The sequence below is a fragment of the Podarcis vaucheri genome (assembly GCF_965113315.1).
Source record: "Podarcis vaucheri genome assembly, chromosome: 1".
In the NCBI taxonomy this organism is placed as follows: Eukaryota; Metazoa; Chordata; class Lepidosauria; order Squamata; family Lacertidae; genus Podarcis; species Podarcis vaucheri.
Window position 1 is genome coordinate 23,512,572 of NC_138759.1, and position 11,659 is coordinate 23,524,230.

Here is an 11,659-nt window from a genome sequence, read left to right on the forward strand (position 1 = left end):
CATTTGTCTCCAGTCTTTTAACGGGGTGGTTTGTGAAGCAGCAACTTGCACCTCAGGTGTGTTTGTGGTTTAACTTTAGCCTCTTTGATGCTTCCCCAGTTGTTGTTTAGTCATTTAGTCGTGTCCAACTCTTCGTGACCCCATGGACCAGAGCACGCCAGGCACTCCTGTCTTCCACTGCCTCCCGCAGTTTGGTCAAACTCATGTTTGTAGCTTCGAGAACACTGTCCAGCCATCTCGTCCTCTGCTGTCCCCTTCTCCTTGTGCCCTCCATCTTTCCCAACATCAGGGTCTTTTCCAGGGAGTCTTCTCTTCTCATGAGGTGGGCTTCCCCAGTGGAACTACATTATTGCCATTTGCTGAGGCACTCTAGTAGTATAATGCAGTGAAAGTAAGATTTATTTTCTCCTTTTTTTGCCAAGCACCTGGAACATTGGTGATTTAAGTTAGAGAGAAAGAGGTTATCTTTCAGATAACCACATTGGATCCCATTCTAAAAGCTCACATAGAGCAGATGTGCCCTTTGCTTAGTCCAGTGGTCTGTATTCACCCCTGGACACAGGGTTGCAAGACAGTGGTGGCTATGGCCAAAGGTTGGGTGGCTTTATCCCCACACTTGCATACAGCCCCTTCTTCAGCTGGTTGGTGCAGGTGAGCTGAGGAGGTGTTTTTCCCCATCCCATAATTAATCAGATGGTCAAGAAGAGAACATCTTGCATTTTTTACCAGGGTGCTGTGCTCTGCTCTCCCCAGCATGGCACCAACTTAATTTCATCCTGTTGCTGCTGCCAAAATCAGTGGGGTCTTGGGGGGAGGGGAATGTGGCGAAAAGGCCCAATCGAGTCCCCAAACTGGGAGTTAGCAACCACTGAAATTAGCTATTCCCCCACCTTGCTGGCTTTCCTAGCTCACCCTTCCTTTGTGTATTTCAAAAACACCAACTCTCAATAATGTGGCCTTTTCAAGTGCTTATGGAGCTGCTTGTAGCCCCAATGTTCTACGCTAGGAAGCTGCAGGTAAAATGTTGCCGTTGCCTTCTGAAAACATTGAGTACTGATCCATTCATTATTTGCTGAGACCTAGACAGTTGCGCACGCTCCCATGTACTCTGCATCCTGAGCGCTTGCACCACTGATTCAGAAAGTGGTGTATGTCCAATACTATTCACAGTCCATATCCATCCTGTCTTCTCCTAGGAAATACTTCGTTTTGATCCATTCCCCTGCCCCAAGCCAGCTTTTGGTTTGAATTGAGAAAAAGAATGACTTAGCTGTGTTTTACGCTCTTGTACACGGATGGCCCAAATGCTGAACTCCAGCCGGTTGCAGATTAATTGCATTGTGGCAGGAGCTGTAGTTCAGTGGAAGAGCACCTTGCCTTGCAGCCAGAAGGTCCCAGGTTGACCGGGCATAAGCTCCTGTCTGGAGAGCTGCTGCCTGCCAGTGCCTGCAATACATTGTCTGCTAAGACCTGAGGCATTTTTCTATGTTCCTAATGCCAGGCCTTAAAAAATTGCAGTAGTGACAGATTTACTATCGAGATATTGGTGTATGGGTGTCTGAGTAGTACTGTATATTTCCCCAGAAATATACTACTGAGACACCCATACACCAGTATCTCAATAGTAAATAGTATATTTCCCCAGAAATATACTGCATTCTCTGGAGTGACTAGGACATTTCTTGGGCAACAAGTCTCTTGGAAGCTTGCAGCTGCTGCCAGTCGTAATCCTGGCACAGAGTAGTAGACTTTTTTTTTGAGAGAGAGAGAGAGATCTGCCAGTTAAACCAACAGCACAGATCTATTCTTTATAGGAATGTTTCCAAGACAAGGTGTAGGGGTGCCTTCAGACCCTTTCTATTTTGTGGGTAGGATTTCAAAGAATTATAGAAGAACTGTAGAGTTGGAGGTGACTTGGGGGGGTCACCAACCTTCTGCAATGCAGAGTCTTGACTGGCAAGTTCAAGGTTGCACAGTGAAAGTGGGTTTGGCACTCTTGCACAACTAATCCGCTTCACTGAGAAGTCATTTTTATTTTGTAATCAGTAAAGGGATTGATGCAATGTCTTATAACTTCTCCATAAACAAAGAACAGTGCATGCTTCAGTAAGTAGCAGTTGTCAAATAATACCCAACCCCTGAGGATTGAAAGTTTGAGGAATTTATATTACATCCAACCTAATTCTATGTCTAGGTAAAGGGACCCCTGACCATTAGGTCCAGTCGTGGCCGACTCTGGGGTTGCGGCGCTCATCTTGCTTTATTGGCCGAGGGAGCTGGTGTACAGCTTCCGGGTCATGTGGCCAGCATGACTAAGCCGCTTCTGGTGAACCAGAGCAGTGCACGGAAACGCCTTTTACCTTCCCGCTAGAGCGGTACCTATTTACGAGCAACAGGAGCTCACCCTGTCACGGGGATTCGAACCTCCGACCTTCTGATCGGCAGGTCCTAGACTCTGTGGTTTAACCCACAGCGCCACCCGCGTCCCTAATCCTATGTCTACCTAGAAGTAAATCCCACTGTGTTTGACCCTGCTCCCAAATTACTATGCATAGAATTTTACCATTAACCCATTTCATATTTTAGAATGTCTGTGTTTGTATGGGTTCGTCATGGCCTTCGGCTAGCACAATTTACTGAATTTGAGTTTGAACTCTGCCAAAATTGTAAGGTCCCTTAAACCAGATTGCTTTTCACCCCACTTGGATAACATTTTTATTTGTTGCCGCTAACCACAGAATGGTTCTGCAAGTCTTCCATTGTCCACACTTCAACCATATCATGTTCTGGTATGATTTTGTTCCAACACAAACATTGAATGTTCTGTGAAATGCATGTTTTACAGCTTCTGCTGTTGTTTTTTTAACCACACAATGCTCAGTGTTAGGCCCCAGGATGCTGATTAAATGCTACTTATGTGAAAACTCACGCTATTGAAATCACCACCAAGGCTGCATATACAGTGGTACCTTAGGTTACATACGCTTCAGGTTACAGACTCCACTAACCCAGGAATAGTATCTTGGGTTAAGAACTTTGCTTCAGGATGAGAACAGAAATCATGCAGCGGCAGCAGGAGGCCCCATTAGCTAAAGTGGTGCTTCGGGTTAAGAACGGTTTCAGATTAAGAAAGGACCTCCGGAACGAATTAAGTACTTAACCTGAGGTACCACTGTATTCAAAGAGGAATTCTCTGCAAGAACCTGCCTCTTTTGACTGATCAATTTTTCTGTGACATAGAAAATATTTATTTTTTTTTTTTTTGCTGGGAGAGCTCATCCTAGTCTAGCTTTCCACAACCTGCTGCCCTCCAGAACTTTTTGACGACGACTCACATCAGCCCTTCCTGATGTAGGCAATAAAACATCCCTTCCAAGACAACAGCCATCAGTACCCTTTTTAAAAGCTAGGGTATCGCTTCCATTCCTGGATGCAGCAGTTACACCAGGAGCACCACTGCTCACTTTACATTTTCTTCAGATATCTTTAATTTCAAATGTGCTTCCCCCTTGTTGCCCAGGGATGGGGAGCTTGCAGCCCTCCAGGAGTTATTGAACTCCAAGTCCCATCAGTCACAGCCAGCATGGCCAACGGTCAGGAATAATGGGAGCTGAAGTCCAACAACACATGGGAGGGGCACAACTTGCCTATATCTGCCTTACCCCGTGGAACATAAGAAAAGCCTGCAAGATCAGGCCAATGGCTCGTCTGGTGCAGCATCCTGGTCCCACAGTGGCTGAACACCTGCCTGTGGGAAACCAGCAAGCAGGATCCGCACACAAGAGCCTTCTCCTGTGGTTTCCAGCAACATGCATTCAGGAGCCTTGCTGCCTCCCAGAATGGAATCCCAGGGGGGTCTGCAGGCCATTGCAACACTCCATACAAGGCAAAGTGAGATGGTCACCTAAGACACGGGGTCTGCAACCCGCGGCTCCGGAGCTGCATGTGGCTCTTTTACACCTTTGCCGCGGCTCCGGGGTGAATACTAGCGAGGGGAGGAGGCTCATTGTGCGCCCCGACACTCCCCACTGTGGTGGGCGCTGTACTGGCTGTGACGTCGCATGGGGGTGGTGCGTGCGTTAGTCACGCACCGTCCCGACGTCGCCCGCCCACCCGCTACATTGTAAGGGGCATGTACGCTGGTCACTGCATTGAAAGGGAGCATGTACGCTGGTCACTGTTTTGAAGGGGAGTGAAGAACACACACACACAAAAAGGTAACTTGTTAATTTAACGTTTATTTCTATGAGGAGGAGTAATTCTGAGGGGTCAAACAAAGAAATAAAAAAAAAGTGACATAAAAGTTATTTTTATAATGAGGAGTTTTGCGGCTCCCATGTTTTTTTTCTTCGGAAACGGGTTCAAGTGGCTCTTTTTGTCTTAAAGGTTGCAGACCCCTGACCTAAGGCAGTGGATGCAGGAGGGCAGAGAGTGGTTGCTGCGCAGTGATGGACCTACATTTGGGGGGCCCTGAAGCTTAAACTGTTATGGGGGCTCCTTTGCAACCAGCAACAAGGTCTGTGTAACCACTGTTATCTTCTTCAGAGGGGTGGTTCCATGACAGATCACCACAATTTTTTTCGTGAGTTTGTATTTTAGGTATCCACTTAAGTAAGGGAGTAAAAATATATTAGCCACAGCAGGACAGCCAACTTACCACAACACGATACCTTTACAATATCTGTGCTACTGACTCTCAAACTTTGGAGTTGTTGGAATACATACAAAACAAAATTAATCCACTTGAGTTGCGTGGCTCGAATTGGGTCTTCTCTACCCAAAATGTTTAAGCAGTGTGATCTAAAGCCTTCTCTGTAGCCCCTCCAGGATTAGGGGCCATGAAGCTTAAGCTTCATAGTTTCATAGCAGAACTGTCCCTGGGCAGTGCCAGGGAAGTGTTGGAGGGCCGAGCTGTGTGGGCACCACAAGGCCTGGCTTGCACACTCTACAGGGCCAGCCCAAGACCCTTTGCTGCCTAATTAGAGGTAGATAGCCGTGTTGGTCTGCTGTGCTGGAAACAAAATAAAAAAAAATCCTTCCAGTAGCACTTTAGAAACCAACTAAGTTTGTTATTGGCATGAGCTTTTGTGTACATGCACAGGGATAATAACATAATAATAACAAACGTAGTTGGTCTCTAAGGTGCTACTGGAAGGAATGTTTTTACTTTGCTCCCTAAGGCAGGCTACAAGGTGGGCTTCCTCAAGTTGCCCTTACAGAAGCTGAGAAGCACTTGAATCGGGCTTTAGCACTGGTGATGAGACAGCGTTCTCCACTGCACCCAAGCTAGTTTAGGGGATGGAGGGTATGCTAAATGGTGCAGATAGCACTGCCCAATCCACTGGCTGCTCAAGGTGATTGATGAAGCACCATTCCAGGGACGCGGACTTATAAAAAATATTGGGGGGGGGGGGCGGGAAAGCTCATGAATAATAAATAAGCTCATGAATATGCAGATAAAGTGGCGCCGCCTCCTCGTGAGCGAATAGGGGAGAGCGTGCTGCGCCTATTAATCAGCTCCGAAGGAAATTGGGTGGAGCTTTTGCTCGGGAGGGAGGGCAGGAGGCATGCAGCCCGACCCTGTGCATTTTGGGCTGGGGGAGGGGCGGCGGTGGCGCTCTCTTCTCTTCTCTTCTCTTCTCTTCTCACCCAAGAAGCACTTGTAACCATACAGTCCACTGCAAACTATGCCTTTCTCCCGACCCAGCCGCCCCCTCTCTGCGTGGATCGGTTTGATCGCAACGGAAGCGTCTCCCTGCTTGCCAGTGTATGAGCTTCCTTAGGGGGACAGAGATCCCTAAGCGCCTTTCCAGGCTATGTTTTCTCCTCCTTCTACAGGTGCTAATTAAAATAGAGACACAGGGGGAGGGTGTTTTATCTTCACCCGCTGCTGCTGTGAAGGCAACTTAGCGCATCTCAGGCTTTACCCAGAATTGTCACTGACAGGCGGTGGCGCTCTGCTGGAGGGGCGCCCGAGATTATTGGGGGGGCGGAGCCCCCCCCAAACGAATTTTTGAGGGGGCTCGGGCCCCTTCAGGCCCCATGGAGTCGGCGCCTATGCACCATTCCATCCCCGTTAAATAATTCAATCTGCTGCTACCTTCAATTTTTTGTATACATAAAGATGGCATGTCCAGTGCATTTTAACTTACCAGTCTCGTATGTTCACCTAGCTAAGTATTGGTCATTGGCCTTGCTGGCTGGGGTTGATGGGAGGTGCAGTTAAACGAAATCTGGAGGGTCAGAGGTTTGCCACTCCTACCATGGGGTTTAGCTCCTTTTGGGTGGTTGAGAGCACATTTAGGGTGTCCTTCAGTATAATCTTATTCCTCTTTTATCACACTTGCAGTTCAGCATCTTTTCTTTGCTGCTTAGGAACATGAAGGGAAGGGTCATCTAGGCTCAGTCCCATAATCTTCTGCTTCACAGCCATCACGAGGATATTGCGTCACCTATTAGCGTGTATAGGAGAATGAGAAAAACAAGGGAAAGCAGATACCAAACAAAATGAGAGGAGAGCCAGATCCTGTTTTTGAGAAAGCAAACATTTTATTTTCTCAAGAAGGATTGCAGCAGCAGCAGTTCCCCCCGGGCCCGACCCCACAAAAAGCAGAAAGTCAGGTTTCTTGATTTGCATGCAGACTGGTTGCACTCAGATTGAAAAAAAAATATCTTTTTACAAAATGCACATGAATTAAGACCCAGTTTGCAGTACGGTTTCCTGTCTTTGAGGAAAGTTTTCTTCTTTTTATATATATAACCCACTCAGCCATGGGCTGTATGGGGGGGCTAGGGGAGGGGTAGTACTTCTGGGGTAGGGATGCAGGTGGCGCTGTGGTCTAAACCACTGAGCCTATTGGGCTTACTGATCAGAAGGTTTGAATCCCTGTGGCGGAGTGAGCTCCCGCTGCTCTGTCCCAGCTCCTGCCAACCAAGCAGTTCTAAAGCACACCAGTGCAAGTAGATAAATAGGTACCGCTGTGGCGGGAAAGTAAACAGCATTTCTGTGCACTCTGGTTTTCGTCCATTGTGTCAGAAGCGGTCTAGTCATGCTGGTCACATTACCTGGAAAGTTGTCTGTGGACAAACGCCACCTCCCTCTGCCTGAAATGAGATGAGTGCCACAACTGAGCGCCTTACCCCATAGTCACATTTGACTGGACTTAACCATCCCGGGGGCTTTTACCTTTTACATAGTACTTCTGGTGGGGTATACATCGTGCTCCTCAGCTCTCACCAGTGGCTCCTAGAAGCTGTGAGAGCCAGTGTGGTGTAGTGGTTAAGAGCGGTAGTCACGTAATCTGGGAAACTGGGTTCGTGTCTCCGCTCCTCCACATGCAGCTGCTGGGTGACCTTGGGCCAGTCACACTTCTGTGAAGTCTCTCAGCCTCACTCACCTCACAGAGTGTTTGTTGTGGGGGAGGAAGGGAAAGGAGAATGTTAGCCGCTTTGAGACTCCTGAAGGGGAGTGAAAGGCGGGATATCAAATCCAAACTCTTCTTCTTCTTCTTCTTCTTCTGTCAGCATGTGACAGTGGCCACACCCCGGGAAGTGGCTTTGACTGGCCAGCTAGCCAAATGAGGGTAGCCAGCGGATCTCAAACCCTTGGTGAGTTAGGGACTTCCCCCGCAGGTGAAGGCAGGCTCTGGAGGATTGGATGGAAGAGACAAATATTGAGTCCAATGGTCAAGAAGGCATTCTGCCTGTGCTGTAGAGGGAAGTGACCCATCTAGATCCTAGACCCATCTAGGATGAGGAAAATTCTGATCCTAAGCCTCTGCCATCTTGTAGAATATTTTTGGGGGAAGAAAAGGCTAAAGAGTAAACCCTACTTAAATCTGGAGTGGGGTCCTTAAGACACATTGTACGTCTCCTCGTCTCCTTCCGGCAACACCTACAGCCAAGCTGGTGCCAAACATTTGCTCTGCTATCCTTTGGAGCACATCAGCGAGACCGAGGGGGGGGGGAAGGGTCTTGCTGTCTGAGCATCCCAGGACCTTCATACACACTGCCCAGGCTTGCGCCCCAGTTTAGTGCTGCAAACACACAGATTTGACTTCACCCTTAGAGGCACACTCCATTGACTCTTGAGGCAGATGCTGACAACAACAGCCGTGGGCTCAGGTAATCCCTGCACGCCGAGGACACACTGCAACATTTTGTTGTGGGACCCACTTGTAATTTTGTAGGGCAGCAATCCTTAATGGATGGGGAAGGGAGGCTCAAAGGCGATGAAATTACCCAGTCCAAAGCCCTAGTAGGGTTGCATGAGCGCAGGGCAGAAGAGGGAGGGCTGCTTTCTTCCTTTGTATGCATGTGTCTGCTTCAGGTTTGTTTGTTTTTTAAAGATTTTCCTGGAAAGGTGGAGAACTGGACTTTATTTTTTTAAAAAAATAATAATTTATTGGTTTTTCACAAATTTTAACAGACACACAAAATACCCAATACACAAATACACACACACAAAGAAACATGCATAATTTCCAAACCTTTTTTCCTTAAAACTTACTTCTCCGACTTCCCCGTTCCTCCCCTTTCTGCATCCCAATTCTCAAATTATTTCAGCAAATCCTCCCCCTTAATTTTATCTACTTTTTCCTCATTCTTTTCTTTTGCATAATCTTTTACTTCTATAATCCCCTATTCTCTATAACCACAACATTTTAACAATCATTAATTTTACAATATTTCTTAAGATAGATTTTAAATTTCCTCCAGTCTTCTTCCGCTGTCTCTTTCCCCTGGTCCCAGATTCTGCCAGTCATTTCTGCCAGTCCCATATAGTCTATTACTTTTGTCTGCCATTCTTCCATGGTGGGTAGATCTTGTGTCGGAGAACTGGACTTTAGACTGGGAAAATGAGAAATTGAGAAAAACCAAAACTGACAGATTTGCTCATTCTTAGTTCCTGCTTACCCAGTGAGTAAGTGAACACATGACCCTATGTCTCTCTCGCATGCATTTCTCAGTTATTTATTTATTTGCATGCAAAAACAAGAGTTTTGCAAGGAAACAGATGTTTGTCCCCATTGTGCAATGGTCCCAGAGGGCAAATTTCTCAGATGTAGAGTAGATTTTACTCACAAGTCATGTGAATCTTCTGAGTCACTCAGGTCATCCCTCCTTTCACATGATCATAGTGGTCACTAGCACAAAACTGCTGTCCTTGCAGTAAAAACTGTGATAGAAAGGTGTGGTTGTCTGGGGCAGTATGATAAGGAGATAGCATAGTCTCCAAGAGATCAGAGGTGAAATACTCACAAGGCCACTATCCACACACTAAGGATCATGGTCTGAGCCCCCCCCCACTGTCCCCCATGTTACATATTGTGCAAGAATCTTCTCTGGCTTCCGTACAGTGTGTTATCTAGTCTGCAAAAGCCTGACATGCACTGATTTTAAAGTCAGTAGGATCTGCATTGTTTTAGCTTACTACGCTAGAAATTTCTATCTACCAAGCATCCTGGTGTTCCCTGTTTATGGAATGCTCAGGTTTTCATTTAATATTTTTTAAATCTATGTTGGAACTATTTTGATTGCTGCTTTCATTCAATTGCTGTTCACCCACTACTGTGTTTATCTTCTGTTCTATTGGTTTTTACAGTGGGTTTTGGGTAAGCCAACCTAGACATTGTTTTACTCTGAAGACCAGGGAATCTGTTCATTCAAGCCATCCATCCATCCATCCATCTATTAATCTGCTCTGCAGAAGAGAGGCATCTGCTCACCACTCAGAAGTTTAACTTCTAGGGTCTCGGTGGAGGGAGCTAGAAATACAAATAATGGCAGCCCTATCAGCTTGCACACCAACACTGAGATCATTGTAGGAGCATCACTGCTTGTCCCCGTAGTTGGTGAGGCCCATTTGGCATCAGCATGAAACTGGACCTTCAATATTATTGGCCTGCTGTTCTTCCAATAGATATTCTACAGGTGCCTTCTGTGTTAATTTTCAAATAGTTTGCTGAAAACTTTTATTTGCTTGCAGGCAATTAAGAAAAACATTTTCCATAAGAGTCATCTCTCTCTCTCTCTCTCTCTCTCTCTCTCTCTCTCTCTCTCTCTCTCTCTCTCTGTGTGTGTGTGTGTGTGGTTTTTATTGCATTATAATCCTCCTTAACTACTTTTATTGCTTTTATGGAATTGCAGTATATAAATATTTTTATAAATAAGATACTAAAGGCTGTGTTCGACTAGCCTGTTTTACTAGTGGAAATCAGTGCAAGGAGTCCCACTAGTGCAAGAAAACTTTCCACCTCCACCCCCCCATTTGCCCCCTCACCTCCCCCCAATCTGCTCTAGCAGGGGGGGGTTGTACTGTTGGGAAAGCAGAAATTATTGCACCTTAAGCTTATGTTGAATACACCCCCATAAAAATAAGTAAGCGAAACAGTTTTGAAGAGACCCCACAGTGATGGGGGAGTGATGGTAAGCAGAGAGAGGAACTCCAGAGGCTTGAAATGAAATGAAATGAATCCAGAGCCAACACATGATGGTACATGATGACTTCTGAACAGAAGTCACTAGTACAGGGTCCCCATGCTTCTAAAAATGTAGCCCCAGCAAGGGTTTCTTTCCAAATGTAAAAATAAAAAAATTCCTTCTAGTAGCACCTTAAAGACCAACTAAGTTAGTTCTTGGTATGAGCTTTCGTGTGCATGCACACTTCTTCAGATACACTGAGCCTGGAATAAATTTCATTTCAGGTTTCTCTCTTTCTCGTTCTCTCTCTTTCCCTGCCATTGGTGCTTTCTTGTTTTTTGTGTTTTTGTGGGACTGATAGTAACTTACTATGATACTCAGTTTTCTGTTAGTGTTGGGTACGCCATCTCCTGCCCGAAGAGCATAAGAAAAACCTGACTGCTAGATCATATCAAAGGCTCATCTAGTCCAGCCTCCTGTTCTCACAGTGGCCAACCACAGTGGAAGCTGGAAAAAAGGATCAGAGTGAAACAGAACTTTTTCCACTAGGGCTCCAGAACAACTAGTATTCAGAGGCTGCCTTCTACTCATAACCACCATGGCTAGTATCCAGGGATAGCCTTAGACCCTTCCCTTTTCATCTAACCCCTTTCTCTTAGATCACTTCCAGATGACCTGCTTATTGTTGAAGCATCCTGAATTAGAATCATAGAATCATAGAGTTGGAATAGACCACAAGGGCCATCGAGTCCAACCCCCTGCCAAGCAGGAAACACCATCAGAGCACTCCTGACATATGATTGTCAAGCCTCTGCTTAAAGACCTCCAAAGATGGAGACTCCACCACACTCCTTGGCAGCAAATTGTTTGCACCAAATTGCAAGGTTAGCTGTCGTTAGTTATATATTGATTTGTCTCCCACTTGGACTACTGAAATGCGCTCTACATGGGGCTACCTTTGAAGGTGACTGGAAACTGCAATTAATCCAGAATGCAGCAGCTAGACTGGTGACTGGGAGTGGCCGCTGGGACCACATAACACCAGTCCTGAGAGATCTGCATTGGCTCCCAGTATGTTTCCGAGCACAATTCAAAGTGTTGGTGCTGACCTTTAAAGCCCTAAATGGCCTTGGACCTGTATACCTGAAGGAGCGTCTCCACCCCCATCGTTCAGCCCGGACACTGAGGTCCAGCACCAAGGGCTTTCTGGCAGTTCCCTCACTGTGAGAAATGAGGT